Below are 25,599 nucleotides of genomic sequence, written 5' to 3' on the forward strand. Positions count from 1 at the left end.
AAGGAAAGGTTACTCGAAGGGCAAGAAGAACCATTGTTGGTGATGAGTATGTATTCTCCTGGCTGTTTGCCTTCATCTCTTTTTCTTGTTGCTAGTACAGTTCAACTAACAGTTGAGGGATAATAACTAGTTAATAAAAGAGATGATGCAGGATTGTCAAGTGTCCTCTGGGAGCTGGTGATAGACTTTTGGCATTGGTGCATCTTCCTGTAGTGTTCGCTGCTTAAAATCCCATAGACTGTTTTACTTGGAAAGCAGTACATAAGTTTCCGTTTTTTCAGCATATGTCTTTCCATGCAAGCATTCCATACAGTGTAATAATCTGCAAACACACTTTAACTTCCCTCACACTTATCTGAACTCTGACCAGCCATCTGCTTCTCCTCTACCTCTGGTTATTGGTCCATCCAGATCAGCTAAAATAAAAATCAACAAAACTTTTTTTATGTGAAACAAGTTGGAAAGATAACAATGAAAGTGACCTTTGTGTTTACTTGAACAAGAAGGAGCAACTTCAGACATCTGTCTTACTTGAATTTCATTGTATGACTGCTGCTCTACTATAAAGCAAGACCATTTGCCCAGGTGCAGGAGTACATCCTTTCTGTTGAGGCTGAGGAGGAGACATAATGGATAGTACCTCAAGAGATCCAGCATGTGCTAAACCCAGGAGCTGGAGGTCCTTTCCTTTGCTGTAATCCATTTCCCCTTCAAAGGAAGACAATGATGTATCTTTAAGTAGAAAGTACCTTGTGTACAGGCCTTAGCAATGTCACCACTCTGCTCAAAAGAACTCACTCCATAGATTACTAATAATCTATGGATTACTTGAAATAAGGCAATAATTTGGAAAAGGAATATCTGATCATAGCAGGCTGATCAGCAATTGGCATTTTTGAAAGAATAAAACTATTCTATGGTTCATCAGGCTTGCAGGGGAGGTCAGAAGAACCACCAAGTCAGAAATGTTGTAACTTGCATACAAAATACCTGCAACTCTTCTAGTACTTCTCAAAGGCACAGTGCTGACAATTCAATACCTGATAACATTAGCTATTCAAAAAAGAGTCTTTCTTTGAGATGAATTTTCCTGAAATTTTTATTTGAAAAGAGCGAGTTATCCTTATCAAAACAGTAGAATCAGTAACTCGGCTTTCATATATTCTTTTTTTTATTGATTTTAATTTATTGTGTTTACACAGATTCTAGTGTTGCCCCGGATGCATCCCCCCTCCTCCATATTTCCCTCAACATCTTCTTTGCCCTCCTCCCCATAACACCCTCCCCACTTCCCTTCAGGTTTGTCCCATCCTATTATCCCCTTTCCCTCTGTCCTCTTTTCCTCTGGTCCCTTTGATCCCTCCTCTGTCTAAATTCCGTTCCTCAGTTCACATTGTTCATTGGATTCCTCAAATGAGTGAGGTCATGATATTTTTCTCTTTCTACCTGGCCTATTTCACTTAATATAATAGTTTGCAGGTCCATCCATGTTGTTGCAAAAGGTAAGATTTTCTTTTTTTTCATGGCCCCATAGTATTCCATTGTGTATATGTACCACTGCTTTTTTTTAATTAATTTTAATGGGCTGACATTGATAAACCAGGGTACATATGTTGAGAGAAAACATCTCTAGGTTATTTTGACATTTGATTATGCTGTATTCCCATCACTCAAAGTTCAATTGTTTTCTGTCACCTTCTAACTGGTTTTCTTTGTGACCCTCCCCTCTCCCAACACTTTCTCTCTCCTCTCCCCCTCCCCGTAACCCCCACACTCTTGTCCATGTCTCTGAGTCTCATTTTTATGTCCCATTTATGTATGGAATCATATAGTTCTTAGTTTTTTCTGATTTACTTATTTCGCTCAGTATAATGTTATCGAGGTCCATCCATGTTGTTGTAAATGATCCGATGTCATCATTTCTTATGGCTGAGTAGTATTACATAGTATATATGTACCAAAGCTTTTTAATCCACTCATCCACTGACGGGCACTTGGGCTGTTTCCAAATCTTCGCTATTGTGAACAATGCTGCCATAAACATGGGGGTGCATTTCTCCTTTTGGAACAGTTCTATGGTGTTCTTGGGGTATATTCCTGAAAGTGGAACAGCTGGGTCAAAAAGCAGTTATATTTTTAATTTTCTGAGGAATCTCCATATGTTTTCCACAGTGGCTGCACAAGTCTGCATTCCCACCAGCAGTGCTGGAGGGTTCTCTTTTCTCCACATCCTCGCCAGCACTTATTCTGTGTTGTTTTGTTGATGAGCGCCATTCTGACTGGTGTGAGGTGATATCTCATTGTGGTTTTAATTTGCATTTCTCTAATGATTAGTGATGTTGAGCATTTTTTCATATGCCTATTGACTTTCACATTTTCAATCATTCTTTTTTCACCTTCCCAGTGTACACCATTCCAACTTTCAAACAGACAGTACTCTTGTACTGTATCCTTCCTTTTTATTAAGAAAATATGCTCTCAAAAAGGATCTAATACCTCTGTGTAACTGTGGCTATGGTCTCTGTTAAGAAGATTAGGAAAGTCAAAAGAGTATTATGGAAAAATAAAAAAAATTTGGTCATCTTCCAGTATGTGGAAGAAGTGATGTATTTTTAGGAATGTGATACCTCATTTTCTATTTCAGGGGTCCCCAAACTACAGCCTGTGGGCCACATGCTGCCCCCTGAGGCCATTTATCTGGCCCCCTCCACATTCAGGAAGGGACATCTCTTTCATTGGTGGTCAGTAAGAGGAGCATAGTTTCCATTGAAATATTGGTCAGTTTGTTGATTTAAATTTATTTGTTCTTTATTTTAAATATTGTATTTGTTCCCGTTTTGGTTTTTTACTTTAAAATAAGATATGTGCAGTGTGCATAGGGATTTGTTCATAGTTTTTTTTATACTCCAGCCCTCCAATGGTCTGAGGGACAGTGAACTGATTCCCCTGTGTAAAAAGTTTGGGGACCCCTGTTCTATTTCTTGGTATTCTAGGTTTCTGTCTAGAGAAAATTGTGAGCCTAGAGATAATTCTTCAGGAACAAATTTCCTACTACCCCCTGAAATTATTCCAGCAGTATTTCATCACCCACTTCCTTTTGGTTAAGGCTTAGGCCCACTGATGGAGTTCTGGAAAATTATGGTCAATTATCCCTTCTGTTCATCTGTCGCAAATTGTTATATTGGCTAATCTATTGGTTAAGAGTTACGTCTAACTTTGGCCAATAAACTGTCCTACAGTAAAGAATAGAACCCTAAACTTAAATTCCAGGCAGAGACTCAAAAAATTGATTGCTTGGCATTAAAAATATACTCTTTTTTTGTGGAATCTAATGAATAAAATCAACTAACAAACAAAATAGAAACAGATTCATAAATACAGAAAACAGAGTGACAGCTGTCAAAGGGGCGGGGTAAAGGGGACTGGGTGGAAAAATAGAAGGAATTAAGAAAAAACTCAGACATGGCTGTTACTAGAGGGAAAATAAATGAGGGAGATAGAAGTGGGTAAAGGGAGATAAATGGTGATAGAAAGGGACTTGACTTGGTGTGGTGAACATACAATACACTACACAGATGATGTTTTATAGAATTTTACCTCTGAAGCATATATAATTTTATTAACTAATGTTACCCCAATAAATTGAATTAAAAATCTATTCTCTCTGGAAACCCAGAAGATAAAGTCATCATTGACAAGGTGGGACTTGGTAGAGGTGAAGAGCAGATATAAAGACAGGTTGCACAGTAATCACAGGTTTTCAGTAAGTCTGGAGTAGTTTAAAAAAATTAAGTATTTCATCCTCAATTCTCACATAGGAAATAAACTTCTAATGGTCATGTTTCTCTGCAAGATCTTCCAAGTATACCACACCCTTGCACTATGCAGACCAATAAGAGTTGGATTGAGTTTTTTCTAGGGGAAAGTTTCAAACATTTCTATTTCTGATCTAATTACAAGGCTCCTTTGCCTTCTTTTCTGTTCCCTTTATGGATTCCTTTGCTTTTAGTTTTAGGTAAAATAAAACACAGAAGATTTCTCCTTGCTTATCTCTAGAGCCATAGGAGGAATAGTGGTGGAAAATTAGTGTTTTATTTGTCTTTAATCATGTGGATCTTCATCTTCTTACTGAACATTTTCCCTTTGCCTTATTTCTGTTTCTAGAAGGTACTTTTGCCTGATGTGTCCTTTCACTATTCAAAACTCCCTTTCTTTAGCTACTGTCAAGATCTTTCCCTCCCTAGCCTCTTTAACCTCCCATAAGTCTGCAGATCACTTCTACTATTCTGGGATCATAAGCTCTCTTAAAACTTATTTCTTTTCTTTGGTATCTTTAACACCATTAATCTTTCCTTCTATTTATGCTCTGGAATTTCCTTAGTTCTGAAGGATTAAAGAAACACAAAGAAAATTAAATAGTCAAAATACAAAAAAAAAAAAAAAAAAAAAACATGTTTGGGATAGCTATTTAACCTAAACTATTTCTGCCAGAAGACACTTCTGTGAAGAGATGCCAAGGGCCTAGACCCCTTGACCCTTAAGAGCTCTAAATTTGTATGGAATGACAAATGAAAGTAAGGAACTCAGTTCACTGAGGAACTCATCTCTGTGAATGCTCTCCTTTCAAACAATGCCGTGACTGAGATCTCCAGGGAAAGCCAATGTTGACAGGTTTTGAGAAAGTTAATGCAAAGTAGAGATAAGCATTTGTTAATCCACTTCTGTGCTCCTGACATTCGCTCTCCTGAATTTACAGGAGAAACTGTGGGTTTATTACATCCTATCCAAGGCATTGCTTCTCCTCATCAGAGAGCAAGGGGAAGCTGTCTCTCCAAACACTTTGTCCTGTTGAGGCTGAGATGTACCATTGGTCACCTTCCCCAGGAAGCACTGTTCAAGAGGATTGCAACTGTAAATTAGTTTCTTTTTGTTGTATTCAGATGTGTTCGGAGACTCTGGCAGAAATGAATCATACCCTATCTAAGTGCCACTGTACCTTAAATAAGGATTCCAGACTAGAACTTGCCAAGGGGCTAATTGAAGGCACTAGCCATGTGACCTGTCCTTACTCTAAACAACCTAGCAGAGATCATTATCCTTGCTGTGTAAGCCACCAATCTATGATATGTTGTTACAACATCCTGAACTGACTAAAATACATGTTAAATTTGAAATGCTTATTAGATATCAAAGATGTCAATTAAGCAGATTTATGTGTTTGGATGTCATGGGAGAAATCAGTGTTGGAGAATATCAGTTTAGGAGTCATTTGCCTATGGATGGTATTTAAGATTATAAGAGTGCATAAGATTACCGAAGGAAGAAGTGAGAAAAATAATAGTAATGATGATGATGATAATAAACATGCAATAGTGTATTTATTGTATGCTAAGTACTGTTCTACAAAGTGCTTTATTTAGTCTTTACAACACCATGAGGTAAGTGTTGTTATCATTCTTATTTTACAGATGAAGAATCTTAGGCACTGATAGATTAAGCAAATTGCCCAGTTTTACACTAAGTAGCAGATAAGATTCTAAGCTAGGAAGTTTGACTTCCAAATCCATTCTCTTTAACTCTTATACTATTATTTCTTCTCAAGAGAAGAGAAATAGAATTCATACCACATTTAGAAGGCAGGAAGAGGACTCAGCAAAAGAGACTGATGAGTAACTATGAGAGTGTGATATCATGGAAGCCAAGAGAGTAAAGATTGTCAATAATGAGGGAGTATTTAATCATGTCAAATATTTTTAAGCATTTGTATAAGAAGAGGATAGAGAGGTTCCCATTGGGTTCATCAATATGAATGTCACTGGTGCCCTGACAAGAGCATTTCTTTCATTATTAATATTTATCATTTTCTGAAAGTTCTCTTCTTTAGTCACTACATCATTTTTTCAACATTAGTAGTATCTTTAGTGCTATAATTGACCTCCTTGGTGGTAAATTTCATCTGCCACTTGGTATGTGTGATCAAATCACTTCATTTCCTATGGGATGTATTCTAAGTAACATTTTATATTTGAACTTTTATCCCACTCTCTTATTTCAGTGCGCCAATATCTAGTTGCTTTGATTTTTTTTCTTGGTATTTCTTCTGGAGATATCCACAGGCTAGGAAGCCTAAAATTGGAGAGCCATCAGATTGAATTTTTGGCAAAAGTCTTCTTAGTTTGCAGATGGCTGCCTTCTTCCTGTGCTTTCACATAGCAAAGAAAAAGGGCTCTGGTCTCTTTTCCTCCTCTTAGGCCTCAGCCTCATGACCTCACCGAAACTTAATTCCCTAATACATCCACCTCAAAATATCATCATGTTTGGGGTTCGTGTTTAAACATATAAATTTGAGGGGGTACTTTCAGTCCATAAGTACATGTTTTAAACAAAACTTGTTTTCCCTCCCATGCCATTCCTTGCCTACACATCCCTATTTCAATAAATATACAATCATCCACCCAGTTGTTCAAATCCAAAGCTAAGAATCATCTTTGTTTCTTCCATTCCAAGATCCAATCCATTACTAAGCTAGCTATGATAGTCTCACCTCTGAAAGATATCTCAAATATAACCATTTCTATCCATTTCCACTGCTACCACCCTACTCCAAGCTACTGAAACTTCTTACCTGAACTATATAAGTAGGCTTCTAACTGGCTTCCCTTATTTTCTTCTTGACCCCTTAAAATCCACACACCACACAGTAGCCAAATTGGGTTATTAAAAGTATAAATCTCACCACTTCTTCACTTACAATCTAACTGTAGTTTCCAATTGCATTTAGATTAATTCAAAATCCTTAACAAGAACTGGAAGACCCTTAATGATTTTCTGAGATACCTGCTGATAATTTTTTATTCTTATTTTTTTACAGTTGAAATTATTTTCTATTACTTTCAGGTGTATGCACAGTAGTTAGGCAATCATATACTTTACAACATGACCCTCCTGATAGTTCATATACCTACTTCGCACTGCATATAGTTACTACGATATTATTGACAATATTTCCTATGCTGTACCTTATATCCCTAGGATTATTGTGTGACTAACAACTTGTAGTTCTTAATCCCTTCACTTCTTTTCAGCCTTCCAAATCCCCTCTCCTCCAGCCATCATCATTCTGTTTTCTGTACCTAAGACTCTTTTTCTATTTTTTTCTGTTTATTTATTTTGTTCTTTAGATGCCATATATAAGTAAAATCATATGGTATTTGTGCTTTTCTGACTGGTTTATTTTTTACTTATTTATTCATTCACTTTCCCCCTCCCTACAAGAATGTAACTCTGTAAGGTGAGAATTTTGTTATGTGCAATGTATACACCCAACAAGTATTTTGAGTTTGGCACATAACAGGTGCTCAATAAATATTTGTTGAATGAATGGATGGATGGACGGACAGATGGATGAACGGATAGATGGATGAATGAATGAATAGATGAATGAATGAGATTAAATACAGAGCACCTAACTCTTCTAGGTGCTTAAAACATCATTTTATTTAATCCTCAGAAGAAACTTTAAAATATTATTTATTCTCACTGTACAAAAGAGGAAACTGAGGCTCAAAATTTGTGTAAATTTATCAGCATTACACAGCCAGTCAGTATCAGGATACAAATCCAAGTCTGCTGATTCCAAAAGCCTTATACTTTTTACTTAAGCAAAATTTACTTATTCACTCATTCAACAGTTATTGAACATTTTTGCACCAAAAACTGTGCCAGGTCCTAGGGATACAGAAACTAGTAAGACAGCATCTTATCCTACACAGAGTTCTTGGTCTAATTGTGGATACAGATAACTACATAACCAACCACATAGTTACAGTAGTGGCTATATTAGCTATACTAGGGAAAAGAGAGTCAATAGAGTATAAGCTTCTGAGCTTGAATGCTTGGGTTTCAATTCCAGTTTTGACACTTCCTAAGTTTGCTACTTTTAGCAAGACACTTAGCCTAAGCTTAACAAATGACTCAGTTTTTTTAGATAAAAAATGGGAATTATAGTAGAGTATCTATTCTATAATAAGTTAATACATGTAAAATGGCACATAAAAGTACTCAGACAATGTTAGCTGTTGTTAGAGTTGTACAAAAGGCCAGGAATGGGGGTGGGGAGTGGGGCAAGACCAGTAAAGCAGTGTTCCCAGAGAGGCAAAGACGTCTGAGCTGTGTTTTGTAAAAATAGTAGATGCAGTGTTTTAGGGCTGTATTGGCGGCTAGGTGGCATTGGCTGGAGCTGCAGTGCTCGCCTTGCTGACCACCACTTCACATCCCACAGAGAAGGCGGGGGCAGCTGCGGAGGGGGCTTTTTACAAGAAGAGGCCTTCAGAGTTTCAGCTTACACACACCACATTACTGGATACAGTTTCAGGGAAGCACCCTGCTAAGATCAGTAAACAAGACTATCACCTGTTAAGAAAACAAACAAATCAAGACTTCAAAGTAACCCAAAACCGAAAGTGGATTACAAATAATAGCTGATGCCAACTCAAGAAGACCTAGAAATAACACAATTGAAAGCTAGAGGCAGACAACACCAAGCCTAGAATCAACCAACTCTATAAACAAAACACCCAAACACAGATAATAAGAAGACAAAGAAGTGCAATTCAAAGAAACCACAAGAGAAACCGTCAGGAGATGAACTGAGTGATATGGAAATACTCAATCTTCCAGATGCGGAGTTCAAAATTATGATTGTAAGGATGCGTAGGGATCTTAGAACAACAAAGGATAGTCATTATGAACACCTAAATAAAGAAATAGCAAATATAAAAAATAATATTGAAATATTAAAAAAGAATCAGTCAGAGATGACAAATACAATATCAGAAATGAGGACCACAATGGAAGGAATTAAAAACAGGATGAATAGAGCTGAGGATCGAATCAGCGAGTTGGAGGACAACTTGAATGAAGGCAAGAAAGCAGAGAAGAAAAAAGAGACTCAAAAAGTCTGAGGAAAATCTTAGAGAGCTCTGAGACAACATGAATCTTCATGTTGAGTCAATAACATCCTCATGATAAGGGTTCCTGCTGAAGAAGAGAAAGAACAAGGGATAGAAACTTTGTTCAATCATGTCAAAGCTGAAAATTTCCCTAAATAAATGCAGGAGAAACTCTCACAAGTTCAAGAAGCACAGAGGACTCCATTAAAGAGAAACCCAAAGAAACCTACACCAAGACACATCATAATTAAAATACCAAAGCTAAGTGATAAAAAGAAGATATTAAAAGCTGCAAGAGAAAAAAAGCTAATACCTATAAAGGAGCCTCCATAAGGATGATATCCAACTTGTCAACAGAAACACTTGAGGCCAGAAGGGAATTGCAAGAAATATTCAAAGTAATGCAGAACAAGAACCTAAAACCAAGACTACTTTATCCAGCAAGACTATCGTTTAAAATCGAAGGAGAAATAAAAAGCTTCCCAGACAGCCCTGGCCGGTTGGCTCAGCGGTAGAGCGTCGGACTAGCGTGCGGAGGACCCGGGTTCAATTCCCGGCCAGGGCACACAGGGGAAGCGCCTATTTGCTTCTCCACCTCTCTGCTGCGCCTTCCTCTCTGTCTCTCTCTTCCCCTCCCACAGCCAAGGCTCCATTGGAGCAAAGATGGCCCGGGCGCTGGAAATAACTCTGTGGCCTCTGCCTCAGGCGCTAGAGTGGCTCTGGTCACAACATGGCAACACCCAGGATGGGCAGAGCATCGTCCCCTGGTGGGCAGAGCGTCGCCCCTGGTGGGCATGCCAGGTGGATCCCGGTCGGGTGCATGCGGGAGTCTGTCTGTCTCTCCCTGTTTCTAGCTTCAGAAAAATGCAAAAAAAAAAAAAAAAAAAAAAAAAAAAAAAAAAAGCTTCCCAGACAAAAAACAACTCAAGGAATTCATTACAACCAAACCAATGCTGCAGGAAATGTTAAGGAGCCTGTTGTAAACAGATCAAAGTGGGAAAAGAATATAGAAAAAAGGAATACAGCTTTAAAGAATAAAATGGCAATAAACAACTACATATCAATAATAACCTTAAATGTAAATGGATTAAATGATCCAATAAAAAGACATAGGGAGGATGATGTCAGAGTAATGGTGGAGTAGGAAGCGATACCGAAAAATCTCCCCCAAAACTCAACAAGATCTTCAACCAGAAACAGAAAAACCTATACTTGGAGCCTCCAGATGCTTCACAATACACTCAAAGGTATGGTCGAGTGAAAAATTGGCTAAATATATAACCAAACCCCGAAGGAAATAGGGAGTAAGAAATGCTCCGCCTTCCTCACTAACCTAAACAGGGCGGCTTTCTCTGGTAACTGTGAATATAGAAACTGAGGCGGGCAAAGGGGGTGAATAGATCCAGGCCGCAGCACAAACGGCCAAACCAGGCTGTGGCACGGAGATCCAAGCTGAGGAAAAACCGATCCTGTGGCAACCCGGGCAATACAAGCTAACACTCGCAACAAACCCAAACAAAGAAAGACAAGCGGGGCAGCCATTTTACCCTGGTCGGTGCGCAGTTAGTGGGCGAGAGATTTCTTCCTAAGCTCCGGAAGTGGGTGCCTGTGTTACCCCACAGAGAGGCAGAGTCAGAGGCCTTTCTGTGGGCCGAAAGCAGAATCTCTGGGCAGCCCCAGCGCTCTGGGAAAGCCGCGCATGGGAGGGAGCGAGAACTAATTCCAATGGTGGAAATTTTCCGTGCTGGTGGGGGTTTCACTCAGAGGGAAACACGGCCGGCCTCATATCCTGGTCTGCGCGCACAGACAGTGAATGAGAGATTCCTCCGAGTGCCTCGGCAGTGCGCGCCCGTGTTATAGCACAGAGGGGCAGAGTCAGGGGCCTTTGTGTGGGCAAAAGCGGAATCTCAGGCCACCCCAGCGCCTTGCAAAAGCTGAGCACAGGGAGAGAGAGAGACTCAATTCCAACGCTGCAACTTTTCCATGTGGTTGGGGGTTTCACTCAGAGCGTGAGACCGCTGGCCGGATATCCTGGTCTGCGCACGCAGATAGTGAATGAGAGTTTCCTCCAAGCGCCCCGGAAGTGGGCGCCCCGCCTGTGTTACCGGACAGAGTGGCAGAACCAGAGGTCTTTCCGTGGGCGGAAAGCCCGCCTGATTATGCTAGCAGCTCTGACTGACTGAGCCTTACCCAGAGCCTTGTGCTGAGTGGAAATAGAGTGGGGAGTTGCCAGCTCTTTGAGCCTCTTACTATCCAGGCAGAGGCAGCAGATACCCCATAGCTGGATTATCAGGCTACTAATTGAGGAAGGAAAGACTAGGAGAAAGGCTCCAGGAACACGGACTCTCTCACTGTCGGAGCCTATAAATGCTAATGAGCTTCGAATGCCAATGAGACTAAAGCACAATACATGACATTGCCATAGAGACTTATCAACTGCAAACCTCTACCTGAGCGTGCCAAAGGGGCAGAACCTGGGGCACAGAGTCACCGACCAGGAAGAGGGAGAAAAAAGAAAAAGCAAGAAGATAACCTCTCAAAATCAAGAATAATCTGCAGACTTTATAAACTATCACATTTTATTATATTTATTCGTTTGTTTCTCTTATCTTCATTCTTGATATTTTTTTTCCTCCTCCAATTTAGCCGATTAACTCTCTGCCGGTCTTACTCTCTCCTCTCCTTGAACTACACTACCCATAAGTGTTACATCTCCCATTATCTTTTCTCTCCTCTTCCTTTCTCTCTATGAGGGTTGCACTCCAAAACCCTTATCTCTCTCTCTCCTTTCTTTTTTCTTCTTTTAGTGGTTCCCTCTTTTTTCTCTCTCTCTCTTTCTTTTCTCCCTCTATATTAGTTTCTTTCTTTCTCCTTTACATCTCCTCTCATTCAAACCCCAATAACAAACAAATTATCTTATCTGGGACTCAAACTTATGTTTGTGACATTTTGGGGGGGGGTTACTTCACCTTTTTAACTCACTAGCAGTGCGCCCATCCCTGGCTCTCCATTTTATCTAGTTCTTGTTCCACTAAATACAATAGTAATTTTTTAATTTGTCCCCCCATTTTTCTGTTTTCCTCCTATTCCTCTCATCATAACTCTTAGACAACCAACACCTAAAAGCAAATCATTTTATTCTTGACCCAAATTTTTTCCTTATTTGCTTTTTGTAGGTCCATACCATCTTTTTTTTTCTTTTTTCTTTTTTTTTCTTTTTTTTTTTTTGCCCCTTTATTACTTTTCCCCAACTCAGGCCCTCCATCACAGGCATTGTTTGTTATAATTCACAGTCCACCACAAGATTTTCTCAAGAAAGAGGGGAGAGGAGAGGAAAAAAGAAGGGGGGAAATAATTTCCTTTTTTTAATTTTAATGTTATTTTATTTTTCTTTATTTCATTATTAATTTTTTTAAAAAACAACTCTTTTTTATTTTTTTTTATTTTTTTATTTTTTTAAACTTTTTATTCTTTATTAAAACTCATTAATACTATCAACAAAACCACCCTCACATGCCATTAAGGTAGAGAAAATCGAATATCATGGATACAAAAGAAAGAGAGGTAACACAGATAGATGAGGAAAAATCTATGGAGAAAAAATTTAATATATTGAAAAACTTGGAGTTAAACGACAGAGAATTTTAAAATAGAAATCCTAAAAATACTCCAAGATATACAAGAAAACACAGAAAGGCAATTTAAGGAGCTCAGAAAACAACTCAATGAAAACAAAGAATATATGTCCAAGGAAATTGAAACTATAAAAACAAATCAAACAGAGATGAAAAACTCAATTCACGAGCTGAAAAACAAAGTAACAAGCTTAGCTAATAGAACAGGTAAGATAGAAGAGAGGATTAGTGAAATAGAAGACAAGCAACTTGAGGCACAACAGAGAGAAGAAGAAAGAGACTCAAAAATTTAAAAAAAACGAGATAGCCCTACAAGAATTATCTGACTCCATCAAAAAGAATAACATAAGAATAATAGGTATATCAGAGGGAGAAGAGAGAGAAAATGGAATGGAGAACATACTCAAACAAATAATAGATGAGAACTTCCCAAGCCTGTGGAAAGAACTAAAGCCTCAAGTTCAAGAAACAAACAGAACTCTGAGTTTTCTTAACCCCAACAAACCTACTCCAAGGCATATCATAATGAAATTGACACAAACCAACAGCAAAGAAAAAATTCTCAAGGCAGCCAGGGAAAAGAAGAATACAACATATAAAGGAAGGCCCATTAGATTATCATCAGATTTCTCAGCAGAAACTCTACAAGCTAGAAGAGAGTGGACCCCAATATTTAAAGTCCTGAAAGAGAGGAACTTTCAGCCACGAATACTATACCCATCAAAGCTATCCTTCAAATATGAAGGAGAAATAAAAACATTCACAGATACAGAAAAGATGAGGGAATTTATCATCAGAAAACACCCACTCCAGGAATTACTAAAGGGGGTTCTCCAATCAGATACAAAGGACAAAAAAAAAAACAGAGCCACAAGTAAAAGCTCCAAGAACAACACAATAAAACCAAATTTAAACTGTGACAACAACAAAAAGAAAGAGGGGGAGAAGATGGAGATTAACAGTAGCAAAGGACGATGGAGTGCAAAAGTATTCACAAAATAGGTCGCTACAATGAACAGGGTAGGGACCCTTTTCATTACTCAAAGGTAACCACCATTGAAAAAACCACCAGAGAAGCACATGAGATAAAAAAGATAGCAACAGAGGAAAGATGTATGGAATACAACCAAATAAAAACAAAAAATAGAAAAACGAAAGAGAAGGATCAAACAAGACACAAAACTAACAGAAAGCAAGATATAAAATGGCAATAGGGAACTCACAAAATGTAAAGGGATTAAACTCACCAATAAAAAGGCACAGAGTAGCAGAATGGATTAAAAAAGAAAACCCAATTGTATGTTGCCTACAGGAAACTCATCTAAGCAACAAGGATAAAAACAAATTCAAAATGAAAGGCTGGAAAACAATACTCCAAGCAAATAACATCCAAAAAAAAGCTGGTCTAGCAATACTCATATCGGATAATGCTGACTACAAGACAGGAAAAGTACTCAGAGACAAAAATGGCCATTTCATAATGGCTAAGGGAACACTGAATCAAGAAGACAACAATTCTTAATATATATACACCAAACCAAGGAGCACCAAAATATATAAGACAGCTACTTATTGATCTTAAAACAAAAACTGACAAAAATACAATCATATTTGGAGACCTCAATACACCGCTGACGGCTCTAGATCGGTCATCTAAACAGAGAACCAATAAAGACATAGTGGCCTTAAACAAAACACTAGAGCACCTGGATATGATAGACATCTACAGGACATTTCATCCCAAAGTGACTGAGTACACATTTTTCTCCAGTGTACATGGATCATTCTCAAGAATTGACAATATGTTGGGCCAAAAAAAAAACATCAGCAAATTCAGAAAAATTGAAGTTGTACCAAGCATATTTTCTGATCATAAAGCCTTGAAACTAGAATTCAACTGCAAAAAAGAGGAAAAAAATCCCACAAAAATGTGGAAACTAAATAACAAACTTTTAAAAAATGAATGGGTCAAAGAAGAAATAAGTGCAGAGATCAAAAGATATATACAGACTAATGAAAATGACAATAAGACATATCAGAATCTATGGGATACAGCAAAAACAGTGATAAGAGGGAAGTTCATATCACTTCAGGCATATATGAACAAACAAGAGAAAGCCCAAGTGAACCACTTAACTTCACATCTTAAGGAACTAGAAAAAGAAGAACAAAGACAAGCCAAAACCAGCCGAAGAAAAAAGATAATAAAAATCAGAGCAGAAATAAATGAATTAGAGAACAGACAAACTATAGAAAAAATTAATAGAACAAGGAGCTGGTTCTTTGAAAAGATCAACAAAATCGACAAGCCCTTGGCAAGACTTACAAAGGAAAAAAGAGAAAGAACTCATATAAACAAAATCCAAAATGAAAAAGGAGAAATCACCATGGACAGCATAGATATACAAAGAATTATTGTAGAATACTATGAAAAACTTTATGCCACTAAATTCAACAACCTAGAAGAAATAGATAAATTCCTAGAAAAATACAACCTTCCTAGACTGAGTCAAGAAGAAGCAGAAAGCCTAAACAGACCTATCAGTAGAGAAGAAATAGAAAAAATCATTAAAAACCTCCCCAAAAATAAAAGTCCAGGCCCTGACGGCTATACCAGCGAATTTTATCAAACATTCAAAGAAGACTTGGTTCCTATTCTACTGAAAGTCTTCCACAAAATTGAAGAAGAAGCAATACTTCCAAACACATTTTATGAGGCCAACATAACCCTCATACCAAAACCAGGCAAGGATGGCACAAAAAAAGAAAACTACAGACCAATATCTCTAATGAATACAGATGCTAAAATACTAAACAAAATACTAGCAAATCGAATACAACAACATATTAAAAAAATAATACATCATGATCAAGTGGGATTCATCCCAGAATCTCAAGGATGGTTCAACATACGTAAAACGGTTAACGTAATACACCATATCAACAAAGCAAAGAACAAAAACCACATGATCTTATCAATAGATGCAGAAAAGGCTTTCGATAAAATACAACACAATTTTATGTTTAAGACTCTCAACAAAATGGGTATAGAAGGAAAATATCTCAACATGATAAAGGCCATATATGATAAACCATCAGCTAACATCATATTAAATGGCACAAAACTGAAGGCTTTCCCCCTTAAATCAGGAACAAGACAGGGTTGTCCACTCTCTCCACTCTTATTTAATGTGGTACTAGAGGTTCTAGCCAGAGCAATCAGACAAGACAAAGAAATAAAAGGCATCCATATTGGAAAAGAAGAAGTAAAGGTATCACTTTTTGCAGGTGATATGATCCTATACATCGAAAACCCCAAAGAATCCACAAAAAGACTAGAAACAATAAGCCAATACAGTAAGGTCGCAGGATACAAAATTAACATACAGAAGTCAATAGCCTTTCTATATGCCAACAATGAAACAACTGAGAAGGAACTCAAAAGAATAATCCCCTTCACGATTGCAACAAAAAAAATAAAATACTTAGGAATAAACATAACAAAGAATGTAAAAACCTTATATAATGAAAACTATAAACCATTGTTAAGGGAAATCAAAAAAGATATAATGAGATGGAAGAATATACCTTGTTCTTGGCTAGGAAGAATAAATATAATCAAGATGGCTATATTACCCAAAGCAATATAAAAATTTAATGCAATTCCTATCAAACTTCCAATGATGTTTTTTAAAGAAATACAGCAAAAAATCATCAGATTTACATGGAACTATAAAAACCCCCAAATAGCCAAAGCAATCCTAAAGAAAAAGAATGAAGCTGGGGGCATTACAATACCTGACTTCAAACTATATTATAGGGCCACGACAATCAAAACAGCATGGTATTGGCAGAAAAATAGACACTCAGACCAATGGAACAGAATAGAAAGTCCAGAAATAAAACCACATATATATAGTCAAATAATTTTTGATAAAGGGGCCAAGAACACACAATGGAGAAAACAAAGCCTCTTCAATAAATGGTGCTGGGGAAACTGGAAAGCCACACGCAAAAGAATGAAAGTGGACTACAGTCTCTCCCCCTGTACAAAAAGTAACTCAAAATGGATCAAAGATCTTAACATAAGACCTGAAACAATTAAGTACATAGAAGAAGACATAGGTACTCAACTCATGGACCTGGGTTTTAAAGAGCATTTTATGAATTTGACTCCACAGGCAAGAGAAGTGAAGGCAAAAATTAATGAATGGGACTACATCAGACTAAGAAGTTTTTGCTCAGCAAGAGAAACTGATAACAAAATAAACAGAAAGCCAACTAAATGGGAAATGATTTTTTCAAACAACATCTCAGATAAGGGCCTAATATCCAAAATATACAAAGAACTCATAAAACTCAACAACAAACAAACAAACAATCCAATAAAAAAATGGGAAGAGGATATGAATAGACACTTCTCCCAGGAAGAAATACAAATGGCCAACAGATATATGAAAAGATGCTCATCTTCTTTAGCTATTAGAGAAATGCAAATCAAAACGGCAATGAGATACCACCTCACACCTGTTCGTTTAGCTATTATTAGCAAGACAGGTAATAGCAAATGTTGGAGAGGCTGTGGAGAAAAAGGAACCCTCATACACTGTTGGTGGGAATGTAAAGTAGTACAACCATTATGGAAGAAAGTATGGTGGTTCCTCAAAAAACTGAAAATAGAACTACCTTATGACCCAGCAATCCCTCTACTTGGTATATATCCCAAAAACTCAGAAACATTGATACGTAAAGACACATGCAGCCCCATGTTCATTGCAGCATTGTTCACAGTGGCCAGGACATGGAAACAACCAAAAAGCCCATCAATAGATGACTGGATAAAGAAGATGTGGCACATATACACTATGGAATACTACTCAGCCATAAGAAATGATGACATCGGAACATTTACAGCAAAATGGTGGGATCTTGATAACATGATACGAAGCAAAATAATTAAATCAGAAAAAACCAGGAACTGCATTATTCCATACGTAGGTGGGACATAAAAGTGAAACTAAGAGACATTGATAAGAGTGTGGTGGTTACGGGGGGGAGGGGGGAGAGGGAGAGGGAAAGGGGGTGGAGAGGGGCACAAAGAAAACAAGATAGAAGGTGACAGAGGACAATCTGACTTTGGGTGGTGGGTATGCAACATAATTGAACGACAAGATAACCTGGACTTGTTATCTTGGAATATATGTATCCTGATTTATTGATGTCACCCCATTAAAAAAATAAAATTATTAAAAAAAAAGACATAGGGTAGTTGCATGGATAAGAAAACAGGACCCATACATATGCTGTCTACAAGAGACACACCTTAAAACAAAAGATACACATAGATTGAAGGTAAAAGGATGGATAAAAATATTTCATGCAAAAGGAAATGTAAAAAAAGCTGGGGTAGTAATACTTATATCAGACAAATTGGACTTTAAAACAAAGAATATAGTAAGAGATAAAGAAGGCCACTACATAATGATAAAGGGAGTAATCCAACAGGAAGATATAACTATTAAAAATATCTATGCACCTAATATAGGAGCACCTAAATATATAAAGCACACTTTGATGGATATAAAGGGCAAGATCAACAGCAATACTATAATAGTAGGGGATTTCAATACTCCACTAACATCACTAGATAGATCCTCAACAAAGAAAATTAACAAAGAAACAGCAGACTTAAAGGACACACTAGATCAACTCGATTTAATAGATATCTTCAGAACCTTTCACCCTAAAGCAGCAGAATATACATTCTTTTCAAGTGCTCATGGTACATTCTCTAGGATAGACCACATGTTAGGGCACAAAAGTGCTCTCAACAAATTTAAGAAGATTGAAATCATATCAAACACTTTTTCTGATCACAATGGCATGAAACTAGAAATCAACTACAACAAAAAAGCTCAAAAATTCTCAAACACATGGAAACTAAATAGCAGGTTGTTAAATATCAAATGGATTAAGAAGAAGATCAAAGAAGAAATAAAAAAAAATCCTAGAAACGAATGATAATGAGCATACAAAAACTCCATATTTATGGGACACAGCAAAAGCAGTGCTGAAAGGGAAGTTCATAGCACTACAGGCACACCTTAATAAACTAGAAAAAGCTCAAATAAACAACTTAACCCTGTTTAAAAGAACTAGAAAAAGAACAGCATGTAAAGCCCAAATGTAGTAGAAGGAAGGAAATAATATAGATCAGAGTAGAAATAAATGACATAGAGGCTAAAGAAACAATACAGAGGATCAATGAAACTAGAAGCTGGTTCTTTGAAAAGGTAAACAAGATCAATGAACCTTTAACTAGACTCACCAAGAAAAAAAGAGAGAGGACTGAAATAAATAAAATTAGAAATGAGAGAGGAGAAATAACAACTGACACAACAGAAATACAAAATATTGTAAGAAAATACTATGAAGAACTGTATGCCAAAAAACTAGACAACCTAGATGAAATGGACAAATTCCTTGAAACATACAATCTTCCAAAAATCAATCTGGAATAATCAGAAAACTTAAACAGACCGATTACACCAAATGAGATTGAAAGATTTATCAAAAAACTCCCAACAAAGAAAAGACCTGGGCCAGATTGCTTCACAGGTGAATTCTACCAAATATTCAAAGAAGAATTAACTCCTATCCTTCTGAAGCTATTTCAAAAAATTCAAGAGGAAGGAAGACTTCCAAGCTCCTTTTATCAGGCGAGCATAATTCTGATTCTGAAACCAGGCAAAGACAACACAAAGAAAGAAAATTATAGGCCAATATCCCTGATGAATATAGATGCTAAAATCCTCAGCAAAATATTAGCAAACTGGATCCAACAATATATGGAAAAAGTCATACACCATGATCAAGTGGGATTTATTCTGGGGATACAAGACTGACATAATATTTGCAAATCAATCAATGTGATTCATCACATGAACAAAAACAAGGAGAAAAACCACATGATAATTTCAATAGATGCAGAAAAAGCATTTGATAAAATCCCGGACCCATTCATGATCAAAATTCTCAGCAAAATGGGAATACAGAAAACATATCTCAACATGATAAAAAGCCAACTATGACAAACCCACAGCCAACCTCATACTCAATGAGCAAAAATTAAAACCAATTCCCTTAAGATCAAGAACAAGACAGGGGTGCCCCCTTTCACCACTCTTATTTAACACAGTCCTGGAAGTCCTAGCCACAGCAATCAGACAAGAAGAAAAAATAAAAGGCATTCAAGTTGGAAAAGAAGAAATGAAACTATCATTATTTGCAGATGATATGATATTGTATATGGAAAACCCTAAAGTCTCAGTGAAAAAACTACTGGATCTGATAAATGAATTCAGTAAGGTAGCAGGATATAAAATTAATACTCAGAAATCATAGGCATTTTTATATGCCAACAATGAACAGTGAGAAAGAGAAATTAAGGAAGCAATCCTTTTTACTATTACAGCCAAAAAAATAAAGTACCTAGGAGTAAATTTAGCCAAGGAGACTAAAGACTTTTACTCGGAAAATTATAAAAAAAATTGATACAAGAAATCAAGGAAGATACAAACAAGTGGAAGCATATACTGTGCTTATGGTAAGGAAGAATAAACATCATTAAAGTGTCTATGTTACCCAAAGCAATCTATAAATTCAATGCAATACCAATTAAAACACCAATGACATACTTCAAAGATATAGATCACATATTCCAAAAATTTATATGGAACCAAAAAAGAACACGAATAGCCTCAGCAATCTTAAAAAAGAATTAAATGGGAGGTATCACACATCCTGATATCAAGTTATACTACAAGGCCATTGTACTCAAAACAGCCTGGTACTGGCATAAGAACAGGTATATAGATCAATGGAACAGAACAGAGAACCCAGAAATAAACCCACAGCTCTATGGACAACTGATATTTGACAAAGGAGGTAAGGAAATACAATGGAGTAAAGACAGCCTCTTTAATAAATGGTGTTGGGAAAATTGGACATCTACTTGCAAAAAAATGAAACTAGACTACCAGCTCACACCATTCACAAAAATAAACTCAAAATGGATAAAAGACTTAAATGTAAGCAGTGAAACCATAAGCATCTTAGAAGAAAACATAGGCAGTAAGCTCTCCGACATCTCTCAGAGCAATATATTTGCTGATTTATCTCCACAGGGAAGTGAAATAAAAGACAGGATAAACAAATGGGACTATATCAAACTAAAAAGTTTTTGCACAGCTAAAGACAATAAGAACAGTATAAAAAGACAAACTAGCCTGACCAGGTGGTGGCGCAGTGGATAGAGTGTTGGACTGGGATGCGGAGGACCCGGGTTCGAGACCCCGAGGTCGCCAGCTTGAGTGCAGGCTCATCTGGTTTGAGAAAAAAGCTCACCAGCTTGGACCCAAGGTCGCTGGCTCAAGCAAGGGGTTACTCGGTCTGCTGAAGGCCCATGGTCAAGGCATATATGAGAAAAGAATCAATGCACAATTAAGGTGTCACAATGAAAAACTAATGATTGATGCTTCTCATCTCTCTCCTTTCGTGACTGTCTGTCCCTATCTATCCCTCTCTCTGACTCTCTCTCTGTCTCTATTAAAAAAAAAAAAAAAAGACAAACTACACAATGGGAGAACATATTTGACAGTACATCTGATAAGGGATTGATAACCAAAATTTATAAAGAACTTGTAAATCTCAACAACAGGAAGAAGACAAATAATCCAATCAAAAAATGGGAAAAATAAATGAATAAACACTTCTCCAAAGAGGACATACAGATGGCCAATAGGCATATGAAAAAATGCTCAAAATCATTAATCATTAGAGAAATGCAAATTAAAACCACAATGAGATATCACCTCACTCCAGTCAGAATGGTGCTCATCAACAAAACAACACAGAATAAGTGCTGGCGAGGATGTGGAGAAAAGGGAACCCTCCTGTACTGCTGGTGGGAATGCAAACTTGTGCAGCCACTGTGGAAAACAGTATGGAGATTCCTCAAAAAATTGAAAATCGAACTGCCTTTTGACCCAGCTATCCCACTTTCAGGAATATACCCCAAGAACACCATAGAACTGCTCCAAAAAGAGAAATGCACCCCCATGTTTATGGCAGCATTGTTCACAATATCAAAGATCTGGAAACAGTCCAAGTGTCCGTCAGAGGACGAGTGGATTAAAAAGCTTTGGTACATATATACTATGTAATACTAGTCAGCCATAAGAAATGATGACATCGGATCATTTACAATAACATGGATGGACCTTGATAACATTATAAGGAGTGAAATAAGTAAATCAGAAAAAACTAAGAACTACATGAATCCATACATAGATGGGACATAAAAATGAGACTCAGAGACAAGAATGTGATGGTAACGGGGGGGGGGGGGGGGTAGGGGGTGTGGGGCGAGGAAGGAGAGAGGGGGTGGGGGGTAGGGGGTGGGGGGCAAGGAAGGAGAGAGGGGGTGGAGGAGGGGAGGGGCACAAAGAAAAGCAGATAGAAGATGATAGAAGACAATTTGACTTTGGGTGAAAGGTATACAGCATAATCAAATGTCAAAATAATCTGGAGATGTTTTCTCTCAACATATGTACCCTTATTTATCAATGTCACTGCATTAAATTTAATTAAAAAAAAGAAACTAAAAAAAATAGTAGATGCAGTGACCAGCCAGCTTTGGAAGGCTAAGAATAGCATTTCAGGTAGAGGAAAACACATGCAAAGGCTACTTCTCTCTTGCCAGCCTATTTGAAACTCATCACCCCAGAGTTCCCAAAGTCACACAGTTAGTTAACAGAGCCCTAGTCCAGTTTCAAGCAGTGTTTGGTTCAACTTAAATAAAGCATTGGCCTGAATGTCATTTCTTTAATACAGCTAAGAGCACAGTTTAAAAAAAAAGCTACATAATTCATGTTAATTTTTTTAACTTTGCTACAATATATTATCACTCTGTCAGGAGAGTCTAGAGAAAATAATGTAATTTCTCATGCCAATAGGTAACTGACCTGTATGATTTCTCTATGGTGTAGATTTTAAAAGTCTGCTTGCACTAAAATTCAAACAATTTCAGATAACCTACTTAACTGCAAACAAACCAGTCTTTTTTTTTTATTGCCTTAATAAGCCTTTCAGCATGAGGATGCCAGGGCCTTTGAATAGCCTTTGCATCCTTCAACAGATAAATCAAGTTGATTCCCTTCCCCCACCCTTTTGCAGCCCTTTCCTTTTTACCTTCTTTCCAATGTTCCCTAGGGCACCTCTCACTCAGTGCCCCAGCCTTCCTCCAAACTGTACTCCCTAACCAGTATCCCATATTATTAATTTTTCCAAATACTCCTGTCTTATTTTTTTTTAATTAAGCACTTTCTTCATGCCAAGTAGTGTGCTAGGTACTCTGCACATGGCATATTACTTAATCCCCAAGTTTCCTCCGGGCTTTCTGTCCTTCCCATCAGCATCTAGGCAAAATTTTCCTATCCTGTCAGGGCCTTGCTTGAATTGCCAAGGTAACAGCTAGTTATCTGACAAATTAATCTGTGCTAAAATGTTAAATGACACCCCTCAAAGCACACTATGTAAACATCTGTAAGACGCCTGTCTCAGCCTTATTAGAAAACTAGAGTTTGCCCAAATGTCCAATTCAGAACTCTTCATAATAGTAATACTCTCTATTTCCACAGTTTTTAAAAGCCTTTTCATGTAATTACCAAATATTATCCCTTAGCCATATTGAGGTGTTAATGAAGACTTTATCTGCTGCCATATAAGACAAAGGCATGTTTTAAGGAGCCCTTTAACTGCTCCAGATTGCAGAATTAGCAGACTGTTTCTTCCGAGGTCCTGGTCCTGCTCTGACAAGTCCTGTCTCCCTGACGTAGGATGTCAGAACACCCAGACTATCAAGGAGGTGGGGGTGGGGGGAAGAGGCAGAAGAAGAGAACCAGGAAAGTCAAGAAAAGTGCTGAAACCACAGTCTCCTAACTGTATCTCACATTCCAATCCTGTAGGTATCTGAACCTCAAGCAACACCTTTAGCCCAGCTACTCATACTAACTCCCACCTCAGGCAAAAGACCTGGGCTTTAAGCTCTGTTTCTTTACTTTTCACTAGCACAATCTGAGCTTGGGAAGCAGACTTAACTAAAACCCAACTCCCAGGCCTTCTCTAAAAACTAAAATAGTGTGGTTGCCTCATCAGAAAGGGCATTCGTCCAGGCAGCCCTATGCTCCTTAACGCTACCAACACTGATCTGACAGTGGGAACTTCTTGAGGGTGGAGCAGGGTCTCCTCTAGTGGGTGGACACCTGGCAAAAAGAAAAAGTTACAAAAAACATTGAGATTAGAGGTCAGAATGACAGAGTAAGAGGAGAATTTTGAGATCGTCATGATCAGTGGATTTTAAACTAGCATGTTTCAAAATCACCTGGAGGACTCATTAAAGCACAAATTTCTGTGCCTCACCCTAGAGATTCTCATTCAGTACAATTATTATTTGTAACAAGTCCCTGATGAGGCTAATACTTCTGGTTCCGGAATCACACTTTGAGGACCACAATGTTGATCTATTCAAAATGTTTCATAAGTAAGGAAATTGAATCCCAGAGAAGGGAAATAATGTCTTCATCTTACTCATGTGGAAACTAATGAGCAGTTAAGTAACCTGCCCACAGCCGCAAGACTAGTAAATGATACTGACTTTTAAATCTAGTTATCCCAGTGCTGAGCTCTCTTCTTTACTATGCTGCCTTTTGATTCTACATTTGAGTCCTGGCTTCACCATTTCCTAGCTATATGACCTTGGGTAGGTTACTCCATCTATAAAATAAAAGTAATAATGGTACCTATTTCCTGGGGAAAATGGGAGAGTGTAATTATATAATATATGTAAAACACATATAGGTAAACATTTAACCCTGTTCCTTACCAAAATAAGGGCTCAGTAAGTGGCAATTGCTATCTTCATCCATAGCTAAAGTTGTTTTTATTGTTAGTCAAAGAAGCCTGGGATACCCTTTCTCCTGGCTTCTTGTTCCCAATTGAGGAAACATCAATTAACCTAACAATGTCGACATCTTTTCAGTCACTCATTTCCTCCCTCTCAAGAGGAGGGCATTCTGGTTGGTAGATTTGGGAGGAGGAACAAGCCATGGGCAACCAGGCGAGATCTATCTGGTTTTAAATGAAATAAGCTCTGTTCTACTCACTGCCATAAAATCTCCCTTGTGGGAAAGACCTAAACTTTTCTTGCATTTCTGGGATGTAGATAGGTATCTCTGCCTAATTCTAAAGTTCAGAATTAAGAAGCACACTTGGCAAACACATCTAAGCCATTTTCTTTAACACTTTTATCAGAATAAAGCCCTTTTGATCTCGTCCTGCTTTACTTCTTTGGCTCTCTCAATCAGTTCAGAGCTGCAGGAAAAAAAGAAAGGTTGTCATTTATTAGGCAACCTAAAACCTCTGTATTACTATTGCTCACACATGTGAGTTAGTGGAAGACCTTGTACTGAATCTATGTTCTCCAAACTCCTACTCCAGTGCTTATTAACTATCCTGGCTTTATTATATTAAAAATGCCTGCAGGAATGCCATTCATTTACTTTATATTTTATAGAATTTAATTTTCTTATTTATTCATTTTAGAGAGGAGAGAGAGTGAAAGTGAGAAAAAGAGACAGAGAGAGAAAGAGAAAGGTGGGAGGAGCAGAAAGCATCAACTCCCATATGTGCCTTGATCAGAAAAGTGTAGGGTTTTGAACCAGTGACCTCAGTGTTCCGGGTCAATGCTTTATCCACTGTGCCACCACAGGTCAGGCTATATTTTATAGAATTTAATTGAGGTATAACATATACATGAATGTGTACAGCCCATAAGTAATGGTTCTTTGCGAAGTGAACAAATCCATGTAACCAGCACACAGATCAATAGCCACCATATTAGAAACATTCTTATGGCCCCATCCAGACAATATTTCCCTTATTCTCTTCTATTT

This window comes from Saccopteryx bilineata, chromosome X (genome assembly GCF_036850765.1).
Source record: "Saccopteryx bilineata isolate mSacBil1 chromosome X, mSacBil1_pri_phased_curated, whole genome shotgun sequence".
Taxonomy (NCBI): domain Eukaryota; kingdom Metazoa; phylum Chordata; class Mammalia; order Chiroptera; family Emballonuridae; genus Saccopteryx; species Saccopteryx bilineata.